Source organism: Stegodyphus dumicola, chromosome 1 (assembly GCF_044657685.1).
Source record: "Stegodyphus dumicola isolate Sdum_Otavi_A_Nest chromosome 1, ASM4465768v1".
NCBI lineage: Eukaryota > Metazoa > Arthropoda > Arachnida > Araneae > Eresidae > Stegodyphus > Stegodyphus dumicola.
Window position 1 is genome coordinate 244,709,455 of NC_140768.1, and position 26,203 is coordinate 244,735,657.

At 32.5% G+C, this 26,203-nt stretch overlaps 1 protein-coding gene across 3 annotated transcripts in view; it reads right to left on the minus strand.

The window, feature by feature from the left end:
• The window catches only part of LOC118192603 (synaptogenesis protein syg-2-like), a 367,366-nt gene that overhangs the window by 237,230 nt on the left and 103,933 nt on the right, over positions 1-26,203 (minus strand). Inside the window, exon 1 of one of the 3 annotated variants that reach the window (XM_085827027.1) lies at positions 20,364-20,477. The exons of the other annotated variants lie outside the window; for them this stretch is intronic. The gene's annotated coding sequence lies outside the window, so the exon portion shown is untranslated. Of the gene's footprint in view, positions 1-20,363; positions 20,478-26,203 lie in introns of those variants that run through there. 3 annotated transcript variants of the gene reach the window in all.

Sequence of the window (26,203 nt, forward strand, 5' to 3'; positions counted from 1 at the left end):
TCTGGTGATGAATAAATTTGAGTTCACTCCTGCACATTTGTTTTTATTATCCTTCTGACAAAAAAAAAATATAAGTAAAATTGCAAGAAACATCACAGAATGCAACTCAAAATAAGATCTTTCACTTCAAAAGTTGGCAAATCCCGCAAGTTTGCAAATTTGGGAGTCACTTCCAAAACTCTTTTTTACAATCCAATATCGAGTACTTTTGCAAGTCAGCCAGTGATGTTCCAAACACAATAGAATTTGTCGCGGTTTAGTTTGGTTGTGATAAACTGAAATTTCTTTTATTTCCTGGACGAATGGTTCTTCCGCATCGTTTCTTTAGGAATAGATTATCATACACAGAGAACCGAGAAGAAAATATAGCTGGAGGAAAGTTCTTTATTGATATGATATCTGCAATTCATATTTTTCTTACTACATGTGAAAAAATGATTTATGGAGGTAGAATTATATCCGACAAACAATGTCTTGCCAAAGCTATTCCTTTTCAGCAAACGCCGCTGTTGACAGCGCAAAGGCAACAGCTGACAAGCATATGCTTTAAAATTTACATCACATAAGAAATGTACAAAATTCGATTCCAAGTCTCTTGTCATTTATCCTACAGGGGAAAGAAATGTCTTTATTATTTAATGCATTCCATTTGAATTGAAAATGGGGCAGTTTTTCTCGTAAATATGAGTGTTATTTCAAGTTCAGTATTTTATTGCTGTCTACTATATGTTGTTGTAGTAATGTTACATAAACTGCAAACTGTTTACATTTATTTTTTGAGGACCCGTTAGACATCGTGAAAACAGTATTTAGGTTTCTTTCAAGATTCAAATTTAAAAATAAACTAGTTATACCTTTACTAAATTGTTTTTGAATAAATAATTTTTAACGATTTCCTCGAAATCATTTTAGGTGTTTCAGTTTCATTTTTGTTGGATTGCTTTATGAGGAATAGTAGTGTAATTTATGTTTTTGTTAGCAACGCTTAAAACATTTTTTAACCTTCGGGCAATACATGCAACACGGACAAATCACATTTAAGAGCGTTTGAGTGCATTAGAAAGTTTTTGAACTTTTACCAGTTTACCTTGTTTTTGTTCTTTGAATGTCTTTTCTGCTTTTTCTCTCATGTGCACTGTAATCGGTTACACGAACAAATAAAAAGTTTCTTACGTGCATCTTCAAAGGTTTTCTGTTGTGATAGCTCAATAAACTGTGATACTTATTTGCATTTAATGCTATGAAGGGACGTAATTAATAGTATTTCAAGGATAGGGGAAACTTCATGGATGAATTTCAAAGGGACAATATTTTAAAAGAGATATATAGACATTAAGTTTCTTAGGGAGAGAAGGAAATGACACGAAACACACCCTATTCCCTCTCCAAAATCCAAACCACAGACCACACTCATTTCAGTTTTAATAGGGACATAATTCGTCCATACTGGGCTGATCTGATGGAGAATTTTCTGTAAAGAGAGGATGTTAACTGGATGTAGTGGTCAACCATATTTCTAGGCCAAATCTCTATTGAGCATGTCCAAAATACTCTTGAGAGGGCAAATGCAACACTCTTTGCTCCTTCCTCCAGAACTTAACGACATTGCTGTAGGAATGAGAACGGCTGACACACAGGAGCTCATAAACTGCTCTATTTCAAGTATGCTCTATTTCAAGTATTTGTTAAATTTTGCCACCTCTGTTTTACTTACCTGCGCTTATGAGACGTACTTATGATGATTCGTGTGTATCGTGATTGTTGCATTATATTGTTGCGATTTCTCAAATCTTCTTCAAATAATTGATACAGATTGCTACAAATCCTACAGCAGGAAGAATCCGAAAATTTATTGTACTTAGTAAAAGAATATAGCAAAAGTAACAACTGTAAATTCAAAATGAACGTGAGCTTGACCAATTAGTCTGAATACCTTGGAAATACCGTAGATTGCCGATATTGTTCATAGAGTAAATTATAAATTCTATTAAGTTACTCTATGAATCTCAATGAACTCAATCCTTTGACTTTGGGGACGTATTTATGTGGTTTCATTGCCAGGTCTTCTACAAACTTCGGGCGAGGAAACAGCTCCTAGAGATAAAAATGTGTTTACTTGAAACTTCCATAAAATCGCCACCTTGTTAAGAAATTTCCAATATAGCCTGCTTCATGATAACTGTTGTACTTAAGCATGGCCACAGAGAGTTTACCTTTTACCGGTGTCCTAGTCGATCTATTTTCATAATTTACATGTTGTCGGATTCATAATTGCAAGACCTGTAATTCTATCAAGAAATAAAAGCTTGTATGTAGTATGCAAAACACTTCGAAACAAAGTTAGTTATTTAAAAATACACTCAATACTAAAATTTAGGTATTTAAAAATACACTTAAAATTTTAATTTAAAATGCAACAATTAAGCAAATAAATAAATAAAATGATAGGCAATATTGCATCAATACAGAAAAGCAAAAATACGATCAAATGAACTTGAAAATAAACACCGAAATTTACAGTAGTATCATATGTCCGTAGCAAATTTTATGAAAAACCTGCTTGTCGACTCTATTCATAATCAACCAAACGGTGAGACCTAAAAATCTCTCAGTTTTGAATACGGCTCTAAATAACCAATGACTACAGATGAAATCTATAAAAATTTAGTATTCTCTGCTACATTCTCAAACGTAAGTCAGTTACAAAGCTGAAGTAACTGCTTCAAGTGATCCCAACTTTCGTTTTTGTAACAATCAAATTAAAACTTCCAATATAAAAAAAACGTAAATTCCTTTGCTTTACATTTACAGCTTATAATATTGCGATTTCTTTTCTTGCAACCAATATTTGTTAAGTATAATCCAGACTTTCCCATTCATTTTATTACATGAACATAGATATCTATCAAAGTCGTTTCCATAACTTAAAGTTTCTAAACAGGCTTTCGTAGGACAATTTTTTTTACTTAAGATGGAAGCTAAAGACAATCTCTAAGTCCTAATACCGCAACGTCTCGATTCGTGCATTACCAGACAGTGTGCTTTCAAGCATGATCCTTTGTAAAAGAATGGTTAGAATCAAGTGATTCTATAAAATCCTGGGCTGCTTCTCTTGATGTCATCAAAGATTCTGCTGAAATAATATATCAGCAGACAATAATCTCATCAGACAATCTCATCAGACAATAAGAAAACTAATTCTTTGATGTGCCTGACAAATAGATGCCTGTATTACAAGGACTACATGCTCAAGCTACAAAAAGACATAATTTCTTTTCAAAATGTATAATATGCACTTCTGCAGAGAAGGCAAAGTAATCGATTAAGTGCCTCTCCGAAAAATAATGCATATTGCATCTTTGAGTTCGTTCAAAGAGGATCATTTCAAAATTTATAATAATAAAAAAATTAAATATGAATTACCAAAATAAATAATTATAAAGCTAGTTATAGAGCATACTTCAGGTGAAATCGTTTTACAAATTATTGCTATGTATCATGGTTTCGAGTACATGCGGTGAAACGTTAGACGCTATGCTTACGGTTAGACGGTATGGAGAAGAATAAAATATTTAATTATACCAATAACAGGTGGACTCTCTTCTAAAACTCCATCTTATTTTTAATGGATAGTAACCGTTTTTATAATTGGAATAATTGTGAGTGACCTTTATTGCGAAGAGAAAACCTAAGCTACAAGGTTAAGTTAAGCTATTTGCATGCAGAAAATACGCAAGAGCTACCTGTTTAAGTGCAAGGGATGTTTTTGGAAAGACTTTCTTAAGTGAAATTGGTTCGTATTTAAATTACACACTAAGAAAAACCGCAAAAACGTCATACATCCAGCCGATTCGCTGGGACTCAAACCTTCAATTAAGTGGTCAGGGGCCATAACCACAGGGCCATGATGCGTCTTAAACTACAAAATTTGCATTAAATAAAATATAGGTTTCTCGCAATTCATTAATAATGAATCATTTCAAATTCACCAGTGATTTCAAGAACTGGTGAGGCTCCTTTATGTTAATTAACCAGTTATTTTATGTATTGGGTTTTTACTCTCTTTTAACCGTTTCATTTTCACGCCAGAATACAAATTATTTCGGGTATATTTAAAGTGGGGGTTTTGCATTATAAAACAAAGATTTTTCTGGCTCTCGAGGTTGCGTTATTAGAGTTGCTAGATGCTTTGTATCTGCCTTGCATTTACAATAGGCGATGGTTGATATCCACGCTGTTTAAGTTTTGAGCCCAACTTCGCGTTAACTAATCGGCGTAGCTTTTGGCTACTAGTTTTTCTCAATTTAAATTTTACATTTGAACTTATGTTACTTTAATGTTATTTCACCACAAGTGGTTGGCCATGTTATAAGCACAAAGTATGTAGTCTATTTTTATTTAGTTTTAAATAAGGTGTCTTTACACCCTTTGCAAGTTCCAGTTGTTAGTTTAGACTTAGTAATAATTTGATTCACGCCTACTACTGAATGTTCACTACTGAATGATTGCAAAATACACCAGACGCTATAAAATGTACACTTAGTTAAGCATTACAGAACTAAAAATATTTACTTAAAAAAACTTAAGTATTATTATTAATCAATTAGCTCTACATAAAAACATTACATAATGAAAAAATTCATGCCCATAAATTAAGGATAATGCAAAATCAAGCAAAGGAAGACTTAGAAGCTAAACAAATTTCACTTATTTGTAAAACTTATTTATTAAACAAAAAGTAAAGAGCAAAAAAGATGCTATATGTTTGATATTATTAAAATATTAGCGATTTTTTCTCCCTGGAGCAAATTACAAAAAAAAAAAAAAAAAAAAAAAAAAAAAAAAAAAAAACTATTTAAAAAAAAACAATATTACATGGTGGGTATGATTGTTAATACCTTGTATGTCTCCCAGACAATGCAATACAATCCGTACAACGCCTAGGCATGCTGAGTATCAAATTATAGATCGGATCTTGGGGGATATTACACCACTCAAAAAGCAATGCTCTCCGAAGTTCCGGTAGACATGTAGGAGGAGGTTGACGGGCTGCAACTCGTCGGCCAAGCATGTCCCACACGTGCTCTACATAATTCAAGTCCGTTGAGAATGCTGGCCAGTACATACGGGTGATATCCTCCGATTGAAGGCATTCGTTTACGATGTTTGCACAGTGAGGACGGGCGTTGTCATCCATAAACACAAATTGTGCGCCCATGGCGCCCCGAATAAAACGTACATGTTGTTCGAGAATGACGTTGCGATAGATTTGGCTTGTCATGGTTAGAATTTGAACATGCAGGTCAGTTCTGGAACTCAGAATAATTCCACCCCAAACGATCACTCCTGCACCACCGTAACGGTGTCGTTGAATGAAGTTTTCTTGGTGTAACATGTACTTGGAGCTCTCCATATGAAAGTCCGGCGAGAATCAGACTGCAAGCTAAACCTGGACTCGTCGGAAAACATCACACAAGCTCGCTGTTGCGGTAGAGAGCATGCATTGTTTAGTGTCCACAATGCATGCGCTCTACTCCAGGCTAACCGCAGGCAGTTGAAGTAAGTAGAACGCATCTGACAGATCTACGAGCATGTAGACCAATCTGCCCTGAGCGTCTGTACACGGTCTGCCTTGAAATTGTCTAACCAGTGGCAGAAGAGAGCTAACGAGACAGGTCTGAGGCTGTGCTTCGCCTGATTCTTTTGGCAGTAACTGCCAAATACCGGTCCTCATTCCGCGTTGTAACTCTGGGACGACCTGTGCTGTAACGTCTACTCACATTACCTTCATCTTGGAATCGTTGCCAAAGCCTGGAGATGACACTCTGCACAATTCCAAGTTCGTCTGTTACTTCCAGTTGGGTACGCCCACATTCCAGACGGCCGATAATTCTACAACGTAAAATTCATCCAAATGCGTCTTTTGTGTCATAAGTATTTGGTTATTGCACTGAAATGCTTATAAAGCGCCTGCGAACAATTTTAATTCTTTGCCGGTATTCCTTATATATCACTGTCTTACACTCTCGTCACTATGGCGTACCATCTTTGTCATCTGGTTACTTCCTGAAATTTGCATATGTTTCTTGGAGATGTGTGTAGTGATTTTACAGGTGATATATTTATTTTAGAGTTCGATTTCAGTGTGACTCCGAATTATCCTTAATTTATGGACATGAGTGTATAATAAAGAGGTAAAATATGTAGAAGTAATGTCAACCAAATGTGGTAAAATATCTAATAGGAAAAAAAAAATAAATAAAAACTTCAAAATAGAAATAATGTTAAATTAATATAAAAAATAAAATAATAGTTAATAAATAATTGCGAATATATTTTATAAATATATTTATTCTAAATTGGAAAAAAAAAATGAGACAGAAAACTTTCAAAAGAAAACAGGAACAAAAGGAAATTCCTACAGAAGTAAAATAATAATCATTAAATGATAGTTAATGAATAATTGTGAATACATTTATACAAAAATTAAAGTATTTTTAAATAAAGAAATTTTAAAAGACAGTCATTAAGCTATAACAATATCCAATGAAGCCGAAACTAAAATAGTTACTTAATATAGAAGGGTGTGTGTGTGATTATGGCAAAGCCTCGAGGGCTATCTGCCTAAGGGGAGGGATGCCTTCGTGGAGGACTTTCTAAGGGAAACTGGCTCGTATACACGTTACACATGGGGAAAACCACGAAAACGCCCATGCAGCCAGCCCGTTCGCGGGATTCGAACCTCGGACCGAACTACCAGTGTTCAGCGACTTTACCGCTCGGCCGCTGGTGGGCCTTAATATAGAAGAAAAGCAATAAAATGCTGAAACGAAAGGGATATTTTTTTTTTAATTTTAAAAGAAAATTTTCCAAATTTTTATTCAAATGCCTTTAGTTTACGCATTTCTTTAGATAGCTTTGCCATTCTTGCTTGATAAGAATACCATATGATTTATTTATTTCTTAATTAGTTAATTCTGCAGTATTCTGAGATACTGATAGAGAGACAGACGAAATCTAGACCTACTTAAAAATCAGAACTGAGAATATATGTCTTACTACTCTCTTCTTTCTACTACTTACTACTGTCTACTTCCTACTATTATTGCTTTTATATCAAATCAACTAATGTTTGCCAGATAAAATATCAACTATTTTGATTATTGCTTTTATAGCTGTAATTTATCGAGAGAAAGAAAGAAATTTCGTAAGCTAGTGACAGTGTTAGTAGTGAAAATTCACGAAATCTTCAATTCTGGCATTTACACTACTAAAAGTAATATATATTACTTAAAGCAGTGCTTTAAATGTAGTTGAGATAGGAACACTCGGAGCGCTCACACGAGGGTTTTTCAAGGCACAAGTAGCATAAACCGAACTTCGTTGCTAGGCGACCAGATTTTGCTACATAAGAGAAACTGGTTAAAATAATTTTGTCTAAATGTTTTAACTGCTGAACTTGACATCAACATTGCTGAAGAACTGACCAGTAACAGTGACTCAATACGAACTCACATTCGATCGACGATTTCGTTGGTTCAGCAGCGTATTCAAGCCTGCGCAACTTTATCTTTAGTCATTGGCTAAGGCTTGAACCTTGTTAGATAGTGAGTATAGCCAATGACGTTTACATCTTAGGACTATGGCAATAATGACGGTTAGATGATTATAGAAGACTTCCCTTATAGTCTGCATGTACGAAATTAATAATATGCCCCTATTTCTGATATAAATTTAAAGATGTTATACCATTATGCATGAGTTGATATACAGGGTGATTCTAAATTGTTTTTACAAATTAAGAGGGGTGATAGTACACATGCAAATGAGCAATACAATGGAACATAAGGTCGCATTCCACTCCGAGAGGCAGAAAAGAGGAATATTAGAATTCCAACCTGAAGTTAAACAGTGTTTCTTGGAAGAGCGAATGAACGAGACCAAAAGTTGCACAATCCGTATAGTGAAAAACTCACAGAGAGTGCACAAAACGGATAAAACCGAAAAGTCGGCGTTCGAGTGTTAATTCGAACTCAGACTTTGATGGCAAACACATCGTTGCACATCGTTGGTTGGCAAGATCTCAACCTCGCAAACGATTGCAGCAAGTTGATTATCTGATCAAGGGCTGAATATTATCAACTAATTCCAACTTCCGATGTATGCCGAAATTATCATGAAACGTTCATGCTGTGTTCCGGCTGTCAGAATTTCGTGTCCCATAGAAGGGCGCTTCAAGTAGAATGAGCTCAGCACAGTAAGTCCAGAAGGACAGGATAGAAAATGGTGAAGGGGAAAAAACTCTTACCTTGGATACTTGATATCAAGGTACCAGTTTTCCCCCCAATAGATAATTTCCTCCTAATAATTAGATAGTTAACTTGTTGCAAGCTTTTGCGAGGTTCAGAATTTGCCAACCAAAGATGTGCATTTGAGTGTTTGCGATTAAGTCTGAGCTCGAATTAACACTCAAACGCCAAGTTTTCAGTTTTGTCCGTTTTGTGCACTCTCTGTGAGGTTTTCACTAAAATGATTGTGCAAATTTTAGACTTGTTCATTCACTCTCCCAACACTCTTGTAAGTTCAGGTTGGAATTTTAATATTCCTCTTTCCTGCCTCTCAGAGTGGAATGCGACGCTATGTTCTACGGTAATTATTGCTCATCTGGATGAGTACTATCAACCCTCTTAACTTGTAAAAACAATTTAGAATCACCTGTATATTGTAAACAAAGCGACATTACATATTGTTCATGAGAGCAAGAATATTTTGTTAGAAAATACAGTATACTATCTATTGCACATCATTGGGATGCAAGACACAAATTCAACTTTGCTTCAACCAAAAACATAAAAGCATTGACTTAATCTATGATTCAGACTTTAATAGTTTCCATATCCATAAAAGTCTTCCTAACTAAGTCATGATTTCAATTCGAACATATGTATTTCGACTTACCAGTAAACAGATTTAGTTTTTAACTGATAAATACTCTTCTGCCAAACGAAATCCATTGTAATTATCGTTGCATTGTAATTATATTGGTAATAATTACAATAACTTAGTCATGATTTAAGTTCGAACATATGTTTTTCTGCTTACCAGTAAACATATTTAGTTTTTAACTGATAAATAATCTTCTGCCAAACGAATCCATTGTAATTATCGTTGGGTTTCTTACAGTCAAAACGTAAGTTATTTCAGAATTCAATTTCTGACTTCTGTTTGGAGTAGGATTTCATTAAATGGATTTTTTCAGAAGTTCCAAAAATAAGAAATATGAAATTAATTAAATGTAAAAAAAATCTAGTAATTATAATAAAAATTAAAAAATAAGGGGAAAATGCCTGAAATTTTGCAATTAAATTGGCATTTTAGGAAAAAATTAGATGTTATTAAATCTCAAAGAATCCGTTAAAATTTATAAAATTAATACTGCAAATTCGCTCTACTATACAATTATAACAAATATTACTAAAATATACAAATCTGTTTTGTATTTATTTTGCTGCAAAGTTACTGAATGATACCTCAAGGGTCTTAATTTATCTGTGATATTTCGTTCAGATTTCTTATAAAACATAAGTTAAAATTATAAAATCTAGTATTTCGTACAAAATATAAACATAGATTTGTATTCAGCAATGGTTTTGTAAGATTTTAGAACACAGTGTAAATTTCGTTTAATAAAATTATATGAAATTAAATTTAAATGAGTTAAATTGCCTTATTATTATCTCCAATCCTGTTCTTTGCAGTTTTTACAAGTTAGCTTATAATGTCGAATCTCACTGACGCGATATCCAGTGTTTTAAAATAAATCTGAAATCAAAAATTGAATTTTCTTTAGTTGGTTTTGCTTAAATTAAATTATTACATCTGAACTATATCGCTTTCCAACAAAAGCTTATTAAATTCTTCCGCACTGGCTGGAAAATTCCTAACACACTATGTGCAGGTATGTCTCAGATTTCGTTAAAGTTAAAAATTTCCTAATAGCGGGTAAAACGAAGTCAAATAAAATCCGCATTTGTCAACAATTTCACCGGGATTTTCAGCCCATTTATTTTCCAGGCAACCGTTTCGCCTAGAGGTTTTCTAGGAAAAAGAAGCGAAAAGGTGCTAAAAAATAAAGAAAGTTCAGAATAAAATGAATGGCGTTTTTATGTAGCAGAAAAGGATAATGTTATGGCTAGAAGAGGTTGTTTTCTTGTTAAGAAATTTTATAAAGTAATTACTACTTTTATGAAATAATGAGAAAAACCCGATTACTTAAACTAAAAGATAAAGATATAACAGAAGAAAAAAATAAATGTATATAAAATTCAGAATAAAATAAATGGAATATTTTATATGAAAACTTGGAAAGAAAAGATGTTATGAAAAGAACTATCGCTTAATTAAATGGTTGAGAAACAATACCTTTTATGATATAAGCTCAATTATTTAAATAAACAATTTGAGTTTTGAAAAAAAGTATGGTCATAGTGATACTTTAAGCTCTACCTTAAAGCGATATAGTTTTTAGTTTTGGAAATAGAAGAGCAGAAGTCTTAATGTATAGTAATTATTAATGAGTATTAAATATAATATTAATTTATAGAAAAAAGGTAATTTTAAAATGAGTAGATTACATCTATTTTTCATCATGTAATACGGTAGTTGCAAAATTTAAATACCATTATCCCAAATATTTTACCGATTATTAAAATTTTAGTAAATACTGATATCTGCCTTGGATTTTTTTTCGTCCATAATTTGGTGGCATCAAGTTGCATGCCATTTTCTTGTCGTTTTTGGTAATCTTCTTTGAGATAAAATTAACTTTTTTGCCCATTGGAGTTTGTCAAAGGAACTTTTGTGAAACGTTAAAGATTTACTACGTAAATCTGAAACAAATATGTCTGGAATTTAAAGAAATCTCCTTAAGAGGTAACACAAGAAAAATACTCATAAAGAGAAACTTTCTCTCATACTGACATTACACTTGGGGTATATCCCAAATACACTCATGCAGCCAGCCTGTTTTTACCTGGGTCACAAAACCAGTGTTAACAATATTTACCGTTGGGCCACTGAAGGTTCTCCATACTGATAAGTATAACGCGTAAGAAAATGGTTATTAGCGTGGCCTTATTTAATCTGTACATTCCAGTTCTTGAGGATTATTTTGGATAGTATCAACAAGAAGAAAGACTAGAAACCATCTGGCGTTAATAGCGCTTTTTTGAAAATTTAAAATAACGATGAGGGCAATATCATCGAATGTAATTTCCTTATTTTACAGTTTTCTGAAAATATTTTCAAAAAATATAAAACTCCCAGAATGTTTTTTTATCGTTATATAGCCATTCAGTGTAAATTTAAAAGCAAGTTGTTGTTTATTCGGTATATTTACATTTGATATAATAAATTTGTCGAAATGAAAAGTGAAGGAAAAAGGAAATATGAACTGTATAAAACTATTGAGACAAATGAATAAAATACGGGTAAATCAAAGAGAATCACAATTACATTCACCTTCCTTGTTACAAACAATTATAACACACAATTTGACTGGCAAATTTATAACGTGTCGTACATCCAGTTAAACTTTGATTATCCAAATTTTTTGTCATACATTACAAATGTTTTGCAAGAGCTTTTGTCAGGCAGAGCATATCCAATGTATTAACCATTTCAGTTCCCCGCACGTTGGAACATATAGAATGGCAAGAACGCGTGGGAGATACGGAATTTGAGTTCATCAAGGTCAGACAGCAATGGTGGCACAACAACAATACCTATATCAGACACCACAAAGAAAGGAAAAGATATCGCGAGGATTGCGATCCGCATTACAGTCAGGTCATTGGTCGTAGACACCTTATTTGAAGAGGTATCAGGAAAATTCGAATTTCTGTATTAGAGAGAAAGGAAGGATTCTAAGATCCCCCTTCCATGTAAACACTGACATTCTTCTCTTTAGGTACTATTTACTGGAAATGTTCTGATAATTTTCTGTGGTTTTTGGTTACTTGTGTGCCATGTAGTATTTAAAAAAAGATTTAAAAAAAGACTGAAAGCTTTCAGGTATTACATTACGCCCAAAGCGGCGTTTTTTAACGTTTCGTGTGTTAACTTTATTTATTAAATATCATGTTCTTCGCACTCAAACCATAAAATTTAATTCAACAGTAATACCTTAAAATAATTTTAAAATGAGCCATATCATTAGAATTTCCAATGCACAGTTTCGCGCGCTGGAGATAAATATGTTTATTTTTCTCGTACAGTGTCGCCATTCCTGGCTTTGAAATTGTCGAATTTGCTAATCAAAAATTAGTTAAAGTGTTACAAAATATGAAATCAATAATAAGACACATTTCTAATTCCAAATTAGGACTTCCAGATGCTAATATTTTGTGGAGGATTACTTTATTCAAATTAAATGAATCTAGCTACCATTGTTTTAGCGCAATGCGAGAAGCATACCTATATTTATGCAGATTCTTCATTATTTAATTTCTTTAAATATAACACAGGGCGATAATATTTGGTGGCAACAATTTGAAAGCTTTCGACTCAAAATGCTAAAATGAAATTAATAGTCCTTTTGGGCTAAAAATACTAATCGGAAGCAAGATCTAACCAAAACAATGATATAAACTGAACCATCTAGGTAAAGGTTACTGCTTTTTCTTTTTAATCAGCTTAGAAAATTACACCATCCATTCCTTCGTACTGTAGTGTAAAGTAAGGATCTAATGCAAAGCATCTCCAGTACATAAATAATAGGTGAGCGTGCGTATGTGTTTGTAATTATTTTTAATGCACTCTTTAAAAATATGAATGTGGAACTAATACATGTTTTACAATGTTCCAAGTATATTAATTACCTACGCATTCTATACAGTGTCGTTCAATTCGTCTATACTGAAAGCTACTGAAGATGTAGAACTGAAATGAGTTTATTTCTAAAGACACCTGAAAAGCATTATTTCGGTGAATGGTGCATTTACTCTGCACTAATAAACTACTCCTCTCTTTATCTAGGAAGAGCATGGAAGAATGTGAGTCATCAGCATCACATTCTAGAATCCCGATGTATTTAACACGGAAGAACAAGCACCAAAACGACGGACAGGAAAACGCTTTGCGTGTCTCGCATCTGAAAATATTTACTGAAGTTTTAATACATTTAAATATACACGCAGTAATATTTCTGTTATCTAAAAAGAAGTGACATCTAAAAAATCAACAAAACTTTCTTAAAATATATCGTTCTTAAAATAAATTACTAGTGACTACAGTTAAAATATGTTTGGAATCGAATACTTAATATGTGAGCGGTTATTTTTATGATTTCAATGGAATGAGATTATTTAATGTATTTTAGTGCATATTTTGCTTCGAATTTGTGTATGGAAAATGTGTTTGGTTTTCTTTCTTTCAACTATTTCTCATTTCGACGTCAAATAATGTGCATATTTTCATAACATTATTTAGCACCACTGTATTGAAATGGGAAGTTCATATAATATTCTTCAAGTCCCACCAGCTGCCGATCACATGACTGTTGGACACTGTAGTCTGGTCTCGGTTCCAATCCCTGCGATCTAAGTAATTGCATGTACGTTTTCGTGTTCATCCACTGAGTAGTATTCATGTTCCCGTGGAATGTGACTTTCCTTACCCAGTCCTTCACGAAGTCATTCCTCTCTCTAGGCAGATAGCCCTAGTTTACGTTGCCGTAGTTAAATCTACTCTATGACCTTTCAACAAAAAAGCTTCGTTAACAATTAATAATTAAAATAAAATTATTTCGATTACTTACTCTATATCTTTCGTTTCTGAAAACTTTCTAAGATGTTAAAAAAATCAAAATTCTAAATTGAAAGAAAAAATGTGTTTAATAAATCTACATCATAAATAGCTGCTCGTTTGATAATGAAATTATTTTATTTAAAACTTTGTTCAATATTTAGCTGTTTTCTGTTACTTAAATAGCAAGTTCCTCCGATTCGTGTGAGTTATCCAAAGCAAAGTAAAGATCAAGCTACATTTCAAATTATTTTTATACATTTAAGCTCTACTGCATGAAATTCTAAATCACTGCAACATTTAAACGCTTTTATGAATTACAATAACTTTCTTTTTAACTGAAGTCTATCATGAAAGATCAAGTATTTCTAAACCGTATATGACATTAAGAACAACGCCTATCTCTATAAATTCAGTTTTATAAGACAACTTGCATTAAGATGCATTACGTAAAATTTCCGTTCTCAATTTCGCATACAACACAATTCAGTAAAACCTCTTCCATTCTCACATTATATTCAAAGATACGGAAACCTATTTTAGCTAGAAATTCTAGAGCGTAAGTGCAATCTTACCGAATAATAAAAAATAAATTCGAAATCTCGAAGATAACTTTTACGACACTTACTTTTCCGCGCACTATTTTATCCTTATTTTTCTATATTTATTTTCTGTTTGGAAAATGGCACTAGACGGCACAGAAAAGGTCTTCATTCATGAGTATGTTATTTCTTTTTATGTATTTATTATTACTTTTTTTTGGGCTCTGAGAAAGGATGCCAAAAAAGAAGTTTTTTAAAATATTCTTACGTGACTTTTTCCGGAGTAAAAAATATCAGTGGGTCACGCTTTGCCGCGCAAAATGGTCTTCATATTTTTTCTACCCTGTATATGAAAGGGTATAAAGTCATGAAAACACAAATAAATTTCAAACTATAAAAAGTCTACTTCAATCACTTTTTCTTTAAATACAAACTTCCAAGCTTTGAAATAGAATAGATCACATGTGCAATGGCTTGAAGTCAATATTAAATTTATATATCTTCTAGAAGATTTAATATCCGCTTTTTTCAAAGAAAGGAATATAAGACGGTTAACAAGTATTGCTGTCGGATTTTTACAGCTTGTTATAAATGAAAATTTGCATGCATTAAGACACCGATTAGCCAAACTTTCCTTACCCGTACGATACAGAAAGCAATTTTTAATTATTGACCCTGAAAACGAAAGGTCCCATTATTTTATTAATTCCTTTTTAATATTTCAGTTTTCAGTAGTAAATGTATAACAAACAAGTGTTTTATTTTAGTAAATTGAATCCAATTGTAGTAAACTCTGAAATAAATCTCCTTCTTTTAGACGATGATTTTCAACTATCTAATTCACTGGTAGGTTATATCAATTAGAAATGCAGCAGTAAAAGTACTATACAATTTCTTAACACATAAAGTTATTGCAACGTACTTTAAAGAAGTACCTGAAAATGATAAATCTACCAAACCAGCCAGCGTCAGAGATTCTAAAAACTTATAATTCATTTTACTGCACAGAAAACTCCTGACATACCTGAGACGAATTAACTGGATATTATCTAAAATATCTAATGTTTATTTCCCATTTAAAGCTTGTTTGTTGTAAAATAATATAAAAAACCATCATGACAAGCAATCGAAATTAAAAGAATTGAAGGGGGAAAAAAACCTATCCACGGAAAGTACAAAGAAAAAGAAAGAAAATGCGCAAGCTTTAAGAACAGTGATAAAGATGATTTTGTAATTTTGTACTCATTAATATCTCAATTTTTTATTTATAATGGCGTTTATTCTTCTATATCTAAATTTTGGGTATTTTGCTTTAAATACTGACTTAATTGATGTAATCAAATAAATCCATTCTACATAAAAAACTGCCTGAACTTACTGGTAAAATATTAACAGAACTTTTCTGTTTTGTATTTTGGTTATTGCTCTTTTCTGTATTTTTTCTGTTTTTTTATCATTACTCCTTAATCTCGGTTTTTAATTACTATGCACGATGTATACGGAATTACCCTACTAAATCAACAATTTATGGTACATCCAAAGTAAATTTTTACCATTTTAAACATATTTTTCGTAAATAAGTACTTATTTGGAAATATTTATAGCATTAATCTTGAAACTAACTACCTTTGGAATCTTTTCGTGGCCATTGTGAATGTTTTTATGACTTCGTAATCTACTGATATTTCAAAGTAACCACACGTTTAATTAATTCTGTTTAAATATGTTTTAAGTCTTTTCGGAGTTCATGAAACAACAATTCATTAATTGTAATGTAGTCATTTTATTTAAAATAAAATCATGAAACACGTTTCCTAGTTGACGATTCACGATATTTGTTATGTGATATAAATGAAAAGTTTAACCCGCGAGCACACGCACCGAACCGACGAACACGAGAACACGCGCCGTGTATGTCATACCCGAATAAAAAAATTGTAAATAAAAATTTGCCGAAAAAAATTAAACGGTTTTTTAAAAAAAAATTAAAATGTAAAACCAAGTTAATACTTCATTTTAGACAAAGTAGGAAACAATAAAGTGAGGAAAAATTATTTACTTACAATTTTTTGAACATTGTTTACAAAAGGAGGTTATATGTTCCATACATATACTTTTGCTACAATTTTTACAAATGAATCTAGTCTTTCTATCTTTTTTCTTGGAGCACTCTGTACACCTCTTGTAAGTCATTTTAGGTTTTTTGGAGGGTGGTCCATTGTTAACATGTTCATCGGTGGTCAGTGTTCATCCAGAATTAGGAACCACAGATGCTCGTCGTCGTTCATTTCGAACATTTTCTATTAGCTGCATCCCTAAGGCTTTGAGAAAAGTACTCTTCCCGTTCACGTGTGAAATTTTCTCGTATTGAATAAATATAAATATTTGTATTGTCAACTACATGTTTTAACATATCTTCATCGATAAGCAATGACAAGGACTCTAAAGGTGTTGAGACGTCTTTAGAATACTTTGTATTTCCAGAGAGTTTAGTTATAATATTTTGGCGCCAATTCTAACATTAGTCCGGAATTTACTTTTTTCCATTTTACTCCATTTTTTTCCAACATAGAACTCATTGCTACATTCCAGAGTTTCATTTTCTGTTTCTGTATCTAAATCACTACTCTATATGGATGGATCATGATTACTAATTATATTCTTCGTCATCAACATCTTCCTCTTCTTCACTAAATGAATCCTCATAAGAAGAAACTGTTTCAAGGAGATTTCTCAATCTTTTCATCTCTTCACCGTAAGGAATATACGGCGAAACCTTATACTAAAAGCTTGAAAATGAGAAGTGCGAAGTGACTCACTGAGAAACGCCAGTACACGCGCGGGGGGTATGACATGCCCGAACAATGCTGGTCCTAAAAAACCGTTGCACTTGCCACCTCAGGAATTTCCCCCATTTAAGTATGTGACCTTGATCTCAGCTACACTAAGTTTCGTCCTTTTATGAAAGAATGGGCGAGAAATATACAAAAAGAAAAATGTACATGGGTATGACATACCCGCCGCGTGAAAATTGTAGCAAAAGTATATGTATGGAACATATAACCTCATTTTGTAAACAATGTTCAAAAAATTGTAAGTAAATAATTTTTCCTCACTTTATTGTTTCCTACTTTGTCTAAAATGAAGTATTAACTTGGTTTTACATTTCAATTTTTTTAAAAAACCGTTTAATTTTTTTCGGCAAATTTTTATTTACATTTTTTTTATTCGGGTATGACATACCCGGCGCGTGTTCTCGTGTTCGTCGGATCGGTGCGTGTGCTCGCGGGTTAACATAAACATGCAAATATTTATATATTAATAAAAACTTTTCACGGCGTTAAAATTAATAAATCTAAGAGTACATTTTTGGATGATGCATATGTATGTCAATTGTTTTTGCAAGAAATGACTACTTTCTGGCTTATTTCCTTTCGGCTCTATCAGCAGTCACCGATATACACCTGAGCTTCGACATCCCTCTTCATTACAAGCGGCATTTTATCGAATTGTATTTTCAAAGTAGGTGGGGGTAGATTTTCTAACCTTAGTATTTCTAAGATTTATAAAAATTGTCTTCGAGTAATTGTATTGTATATAATTTTTAAACTGCTATTGTATGTAATTTTCTAGTGTCATCTTGTATGTCTAACTGGGCATTAATTTTTATGTTCCTACTTTTTTCACAATTTATCGTTCCAGATGATTAGATTTTCAAACTTTTAAGCTTTTTTAAGAAATGTTTAAAAATGCTTAAAAGTTTAAAAAATGCGTTTTTTATAAAGAAGCTAAACCAAACGTAATTCTAAGTCAAAATTCTTATTTCATTCGTTAAATGTCTTTATTCGGTAAGCTCATCCGGTAGTTCTGTAGTATGATTGCTTTATTCAGCAGAAGACAGCCTCGATTACAATGTAATGATGAGAAATGCTAGGAATAATTTAAAAGTTTTGAAACAAAATTATTACTTTTTAGTCTAAATAAATCTAAAATTATCTAAATCACGTAAGAAATCCTGTCTCATTCGTTATAATACTTAACCTAGCCCTGCTGTGTTTCAAAAAAATTGAATGATTAAATATCTTTAAAACTTTAGTTGCAGAACGATTGCTCCATTTTAAGAAATGAATTAAATAATATAAGCTTTCAAATTCCAATATTGTTTTTTCACATGGCAACTTTTAATAAAAATATAATTTACTGATACTAATTACACATAATTTGAATTTTAAATTCCTTCTTGCAAAAGAAATTGTCCAAGTAGGAATATGCTTTCGAAAATAATATGTATATCATTTTCTGAAAAAAACCTATTCTGTAATATAAAGAATAAGATTGAAAATACTTAAATTATGTGACGTAAACATTTCTTGACTGCAGGAAAGTGTGGACTTTAGAAGCTGAATGAAATTAATATGCATGAATTACGTTACAAAATAAAAATACGTCTAAATTTAAGAATCTGAAGTCGCTATTTATATATTACATACGTGTGTGTTTCTGTGTAGTCAGCGTTCTAAGGTGTCTAAATTCACACTTTAATTAACGTAGTACATAATTAATCAAGTGCAATCAATTTGAAGTTCTTAGTTTATTTGGCGCTCAGCTTTTTTGAGAAACATTGTGTGCATTTAGACATCACAGTAATAGACTGTGTAGTTTAGGAATTATAACAATATCCCGGTTTATATTCTGGAAGAAAAGAGGTTTTTTATACAGGCTCAGTCATTTGCTAGAAAAAACACCCTCTATCATACGGCCGAACCCATCAGTAATTTATCTATGATCATCACCGGGAACATTTTGCGTACTCGACTAAAAGAGGTAGTTCGAAATTACACTCGCGAGAACGGTGGGGACATACATATAGAAAAACGCTACATGGTACATGGAAGTGAAGCTGGGAGTGATTTTGGTTTCGAATTAGTAGTCAGCCACTTTTAACCGTTAATAAATCTAAGAAGTTTTTTTTATTAAAGCAATATGTGTTGTGACTTATCATTTGCCTTGCAGTGAAATCAGAACAAGCCAACAAAATTCATCGTGGCAAGCAGATCAAGATTGCTTTCATTAACAAGAGCTTTGAGTAGTTAAATCATACTGTCACCTTTAAGGACAGGTGACACTATGACTTAACTCAGTTCAACCCACAGTTTTAAGAAGAGCATCTCGGAGGGAGGGGTCGAAGGGTTTTCCACAGACCCCTTTCCCTACCAGCAGCCTCTCGAGAGATTTTTCAGCTCGCCGCATATTTAGAGTGCTCTCATGCCACAGACACTATACATTTACATACATCCATGCCTTCTCTGGAATTCGAACCTGAGTTCTTCGGTATCGCAGTAAGCTCCCCTAACCTCAATATGGTCTAGGCGGCTTAAAGCAATGGACAATGATCCGAAACTGATTTTTGTACATTACTGAACTCATCAAATGTTCGTAAGACATCGCTGTTATAAAATTCTGATCAATAAGTACTGTTACTATTATTTGTTACAAAAAATATTGAATGTCTTAATTTTGAGTAAGCTGCAAGATCTCCTTTTTTTTCAGAACTAAAATCTTTAGGAAAAGAGCTCTAACATATAATCATTCGCATGGATGAGACTCACGTTTATAAAATAAATCATTTATTTGTTCTCCTTACAAATCTTTTAAAATTTTTTTAAAACTTCTTTCTACTTGAATGGATATCCTTGTCGTTAAATTGATAAACAATGAAATGTAATAAGATCGTACAAAGATTTTGTTTCTTTTTCATATTACAGTCCCTAAGTCTTTGTTACAGGAAGAAATAAATCTTTTCTTTGAGATGCTGCAACTCCACATGTAATGATCCAAAATCTTAAAATTTGGAAAGTTAAGATGATCTTGTAGTACAAAATACACATTTTACTGGAACAGTACTAGAAAATATTATATTAATATAATTGTTTGTTAAAAGAAATTAAATTAAGTCTTTTTACAATATAAATCTCAAGTATTTTAATTATGTATATAATCAATCTGTAAAATCATTACTTTTTTTTCCTAAGCAGGAGATGACGAAATGTGCACCTTGGCCGGGACTCGAACTTGGGACATCTCGAATATGCCTCGAGTGTGCTACTGTTTCACCGCGAAGGCATGCTGGGAGGAAGAAGCAAATACCTTACATACTCCCCCTTTTAGAGAGCAATTGGAGATTAGGAGATCCAGTCGCCAAATCCTGGTGGTGACGAATTATCTCCCCCCACCTTTTAGTTCGGGAGCCAGTTGTAGAGTCATTCAGTTATTTTGAAGCAGGAAATACGAAAAATGTGCAATACCCTAGCTACATCTCGAACCTGGTCCTCTCGAATACGCGCCATTACATCACGAAGGCATGCTAGAAGGAGGAAGAAAATACCTTATAAATCAATTATAATTTAAGATTTAATTGCACTCATTTGCGCCATGTCAACTTTAATAAAATTGTAAAAGTAACGAATTCTGAGGAACACATTTCAAATGTATTACATATAGAAAAATGGTTTTATTGTAAGTGCTTATATAGCGTCATGTCATTTTTTATTTTCCTTTATATGGGTAAAATAAAAATTGACATGATACATTTTTCTTGCAATTTTACAGTTTTTAGGCTCGTTTAGTTTACCTAAAACGAAGTATTTTTCTTAAAATACTAGTAATTCATAATGAATTAAAACTTTTCAATGTATATTGAAACACATATTTGTATTTGTAAAACAGAATAGTCACAGTTACTTGGTACTGACAATGAGTGACACTTAAAAAGCAGACGTGGAGCTCCGTAAAACGATTATTCGTTCCGCTAATTAGGTGAAGAGCCCATATTTGCTTAAATAAAATAGTTTCTGACAAGATGCTTGCAAATGTACAAGGTTGCCATAAAGTACTGAAATCATTTCAGTGACGAACAGTAAGCTGGTTAAATAATCTATTCAGTTACATTATATATATATGTTACATTTCGAAATTTTTCAATTAAGTACCCCTTTTGTGTCATGCACATTGTTCTAGCCGTTATTCAAATTCTCACAAACCGTTGCACAGCATATCGGAAGTAACATTTCAATGATTTCCGTCCGTAACCGAAGCGCAGCAACCCCACCTGATTTAATTATGGAAGAATAGTCTTTAATAATCAGATATATATAAAAAAGGTTCATTAAGTTAGGTATGAAAAGAAATCTGTCAATATTATATCGGGATATCTATCTCTAACTGCAAATCCATCCAGGTAATATTCCTAAGATTTTTTTAATGTGGAATTTATATAAGAGCAACGCATTATGATGCAGTACTAAACGTGAACAAGAGATTACGAAATTTATTAGATCAATAACATGCAAAATCCTAAGGAATTTATTCCGAAAAATTCAGTATTGACCGGAATATTATGTATAATTTTAAAGAAGCTGGCTGTAAATAGCTTTAAATTTAGCGTTTATGCCCGAAAGATTGCCCATTTATATATGATTTGATACGTAATGGACATATTCTTTTTAAATCTTCCATTATTCGTCTTAGGAAGAAATACGGAGATTTCTTACAAACCTGTGGTTTCGTCAATTTCAAAGTTGTAAAAACGCCTTTGATATTTGATAAAACATTATGCAGCAGGAAATGTTTTATGAATACACCCGAGCGTAACTCTGATCTCAGAACGAATCTAACATCTGCAAAAATTCAAGAACAAATTTTGATACCGATAAAATATAATGTAGTAACGATACTCTTTCTGTTCATGCATGCTTTGTCTGCAAAAACTACATTGTCTACGTTTAACAACAAAACCAAATTTTGAATTCTCGAAAATCCCAGAAAAATATCACGGTAGCGATGAAAAATCTGAATCGCAAATATGTGAAAATTTCTGAAAAAGTTGTTATTCTCTGTTCTTTCTGTTACGTCATTTTGAGATATAGATAAATATATGAGATTGCATGATGATGCTAACATTGAACCAAATCTCAAATAAATTAAACTCAAATCAGTACAGCAGCATCGAAATTGTAGAAATTATGAGGGGTAATTTGGATGCTCAGGATACCTGATTTAGGAGGAAAATCCTTGAAAGATTCATAACCCTATCCCATTCAAAGCTAAAATCTTTACATCATACTCTAGTATTTCTAGTATCCCAAGGGCCAACGCTTTTCCTATAATATGAAATATATTAATATTTCAAACTACATTTATAGTTAATTAAATAAAAATCCAAAATTTTACAAATCTATAATCTACTATTAATGCATCCCATTACGAACTTTATGTACGTATTGTAAAACATAGTTATGTTGATATCATGGTATTGTAATTCTTGGAAAATATACTTTTGAACAGAGTTCAACTTATCTTCACATGAACATGACTTTAAATCAGTTTGATCATTTTAGCTTGGAAAACATCTTCTTCGCTGTAGTTACTCATATTGGAATTTTATAAAAGATTTGTACTGTTAAGCATATGTTCAAATACATATGTTCAAAAGAGTACTGATGAATGCAAAATATCTTTTCAAGCATTTTCCGACTATTTCAGGAATATGATCCTAGAAGCTGCACAGTTATATAGCCATTTATTCTTCATTAATACTGGATTAATAGCTGCTCACTATACCTTCAGCGTACATTTACTTACAAGTTACAAATTTTTATTGTTTTCCATTAATCAGCTTCTATGCAATGCATCAAGATCATAAAGGAATCATTAGAATTGCTGCTCACATCATTACTTTACAGAAGAAAGGGCTTGATACTGAAGAATGTTTCTTTTACTGCTTTTCTTAATACATCGAGGCTGAATGGAAATGAATTCTAATATCCTTGAATGCACATTCAAGGAAAATACGAGAGAAATACTATAACATCTACAGTTTCTAGGAAATTTCGAGCATCAAACAACTATAACGGGTCAAGAAAATTTCTACGTCGTATGAAAATCCGTTTCACTCTAATAATGAACAAGAGTATATTCGAAATTCTCATTCACAGTCCCCACACTTAAAGATGTAATGCACTATTTTAGTATTTTAGTCCTGTTACACGATAGGCATCAAATCCTGGCATAAATACCGACAAGGACATTGCAGATTTCTTTGGTTTCCTCGCCTCGAAAAATTCTAAAAGAACAGTACAGTTTTACAGATGCTAAGTGTATTCTTATAAGGTTATTCCAACTCCATGTACTAAGCGTCAGCGAAAAGGAAAGATGATCTGTGTTTTAAAGTATGCTTCAAATGAGTAGTGAAAGTTTTAAAACCTGAAGCTTTAAGTCCAGAGGGAAAAAAAACCTGTAATATTCATGTTGGTTGGGACAATGTCGATTATTCTGAATTGACTGGATTCTGAATGTTTGAACACGAAAAATGAGTAAGCTTTTCGCCTGAAAATATCTTTTATGATTAAAAAATTACTAACAAAATTCGCACATACAGAAACATTTTCAGCTTGAACGTGAAGCTTTTTTCACTACTTCAATTTTGCAGCTGGAATAATAAGTTACACATTCTTTCATCAAGTACCTTTGTAAAACTAACTAATGGTTTGTTTTACAAAAATGTTACGAATTATTCCATGCTTCTGTTACATGTTGAAGTCATACCCAATCTTATGCACTAAACTCCGCATAAAACTCTTTCACATCATTTTTTAAATACATATTGGACTTAGCCTGATTTTTTATACCATTCCCACTTATAGTTATTAACGACGTTCGAAGGTTACCATGTTTATGGCTCTGTCGGAATTCTTAATCTGAATTCCGGTAAACCTACTCTGTAATAAAATAAATGCTGTATTTACTCGTGTGTGTACCTTCCCCTTTCTTAGTTTTGTTCCTCTTTTAGCACAAGGTTCTGAAAATGTTTGAAGTGTTTCAGTAATTTTCCTCTTTATCAAGGAGTTCAGAAAGCGAGCTTTCCGAAATTTATAAACTCAACATGCGCCGAAACAAACTCCCTAATCGTATCATAGTTATGGTACAGGAGAAAGACTGGATATGGTGCGAATTAATGAAACAGTTCTCGAAATTTGTATGGGCTCGTAGGTCAGATGATTTTCTGCATAAGACGTCACCGCTAGAAATAAACAACTCCTGTGCCCATCTCATAAAAGAAACAAATTAAAAAGGTACAGAACAAACTCCATTGCTGTTATCATTCCAGGAAGACATGCATCTCTTCTGCAACCACTGGATGTATTAATGAATAAATTGTTCAAAGACATATAATTAATGCATAAGAGCAGGGTTGCACAATTTTACTTGAACCAGAAAAATTTATAGACCTTCCATTAAATTGATTTGCTTTTGGATTTTGAATGCATGAGCTCTAATAGATGAAGCAATAATAATGAAAAAACTTCAAGAAAACAATGATGTCTTATGCTTTTGATCTTTATGAAGATCATTTCATGTGGGAATACAGATTAAACTACGGATAGGCGAAGATGCTGGTGACAAGGTTTGAAGGTGACTTGAAGTTTATAGCACACGACAGTCATTAATTCTAGCAATACTGAATCGTTTGAAGCCTAGAAAATGACAGTGAGCGACAATAATACCGAACAAAATTTAAGATGTAGGGAAGTAGATTGAAGATATTAGATTATTGTTAATGTTAGTATTATTATACTTTCTTATTAAAATGCAGATTTCTTTTACATAAATAAAATTATGATGGTTACCGGTAGGTTATGTATGAAATCTTTCAGTTTATTAGGTTCTTACTGTAACCGCGTTTTTTTCTGAAATTAAATTATTCACGTAATTTTCTCATCTAGAATTTTATATCATAAAATTAGTAAAATAAAAGGATTAAATATACGAGTAAATAATTAATTATCATTACGACAGTTAAAAGTATTTTGCTACTGATACTTATATATAGATTTATCACATGAAAATAGATAAAAAAAAACGTAGCATTCAACGAAATTATCGCTCTATAACGGCATCCGGTATATCTGATATTTTGACGTTACGGAAATTCCTATCGAATACCTAACTTCACTTTTGCATATCGTGATTTCCGATATTTGACAGTACAATAATATTTGAGTCAAAAAACAAATATATGTATTTTTTTTTTTTTTTTTTTTTACTTTATAAACTTATTTTCTGCCTCTTCTAAAGTGAAGTTTCAAACGTTTAAACTATGCAGAATCTTTGAAATATTAATCATGTGTCAGAGAACATTTGGGTAAATATTAGCGTACGTTCAGCCCAAAATTTACATATTTTTGCGTGCGTATGGATTCATAATCGATTACTCGTAATACCGATGATAACTTACTATTATTTGTTTTAACAAAAGAGACACCTACAATTCCACAAAACTTTCCACAAAATCGCTCATACAGTTCTTCTCAGTACCACTGAGCACCATCAGTAATTACACTTCAAACTACTGAGAACGTTAAACACAACGCAATGCAAAGCGCATCTAAAAGTCGAAGCTCACAAAGATATCTCAATACTCCGAATTCAGCTCTAAACTGATAACTGAGAAACTAATGCTCTCTTAGGTCTTGTATCGTTTTCCACCAGCCGCCGAGAAATTTCTAGTACCTTCCATTTCTCAAAATTACTTTAAGACATATGAGGTTCGGATACGGTACGAATTACATGCAGGGATCAGTAACAGTTATTCAATTACAGTACCAAATGCAGTCATAAAGGGACCGGAGCAAAATGTTGTCAAACAGTCGCCATGTTGGTGACTTTCGGCGATTTATCGCCAAACTTAGCTACAAGAATTAATCGCCCAACCATCGCCACCTTGGCAATATCTCGCCAATTTAGCGAGATACTCATTTAACTCCTTAAATAAATTTCCTCATGTAATCTTATTTTTCCTG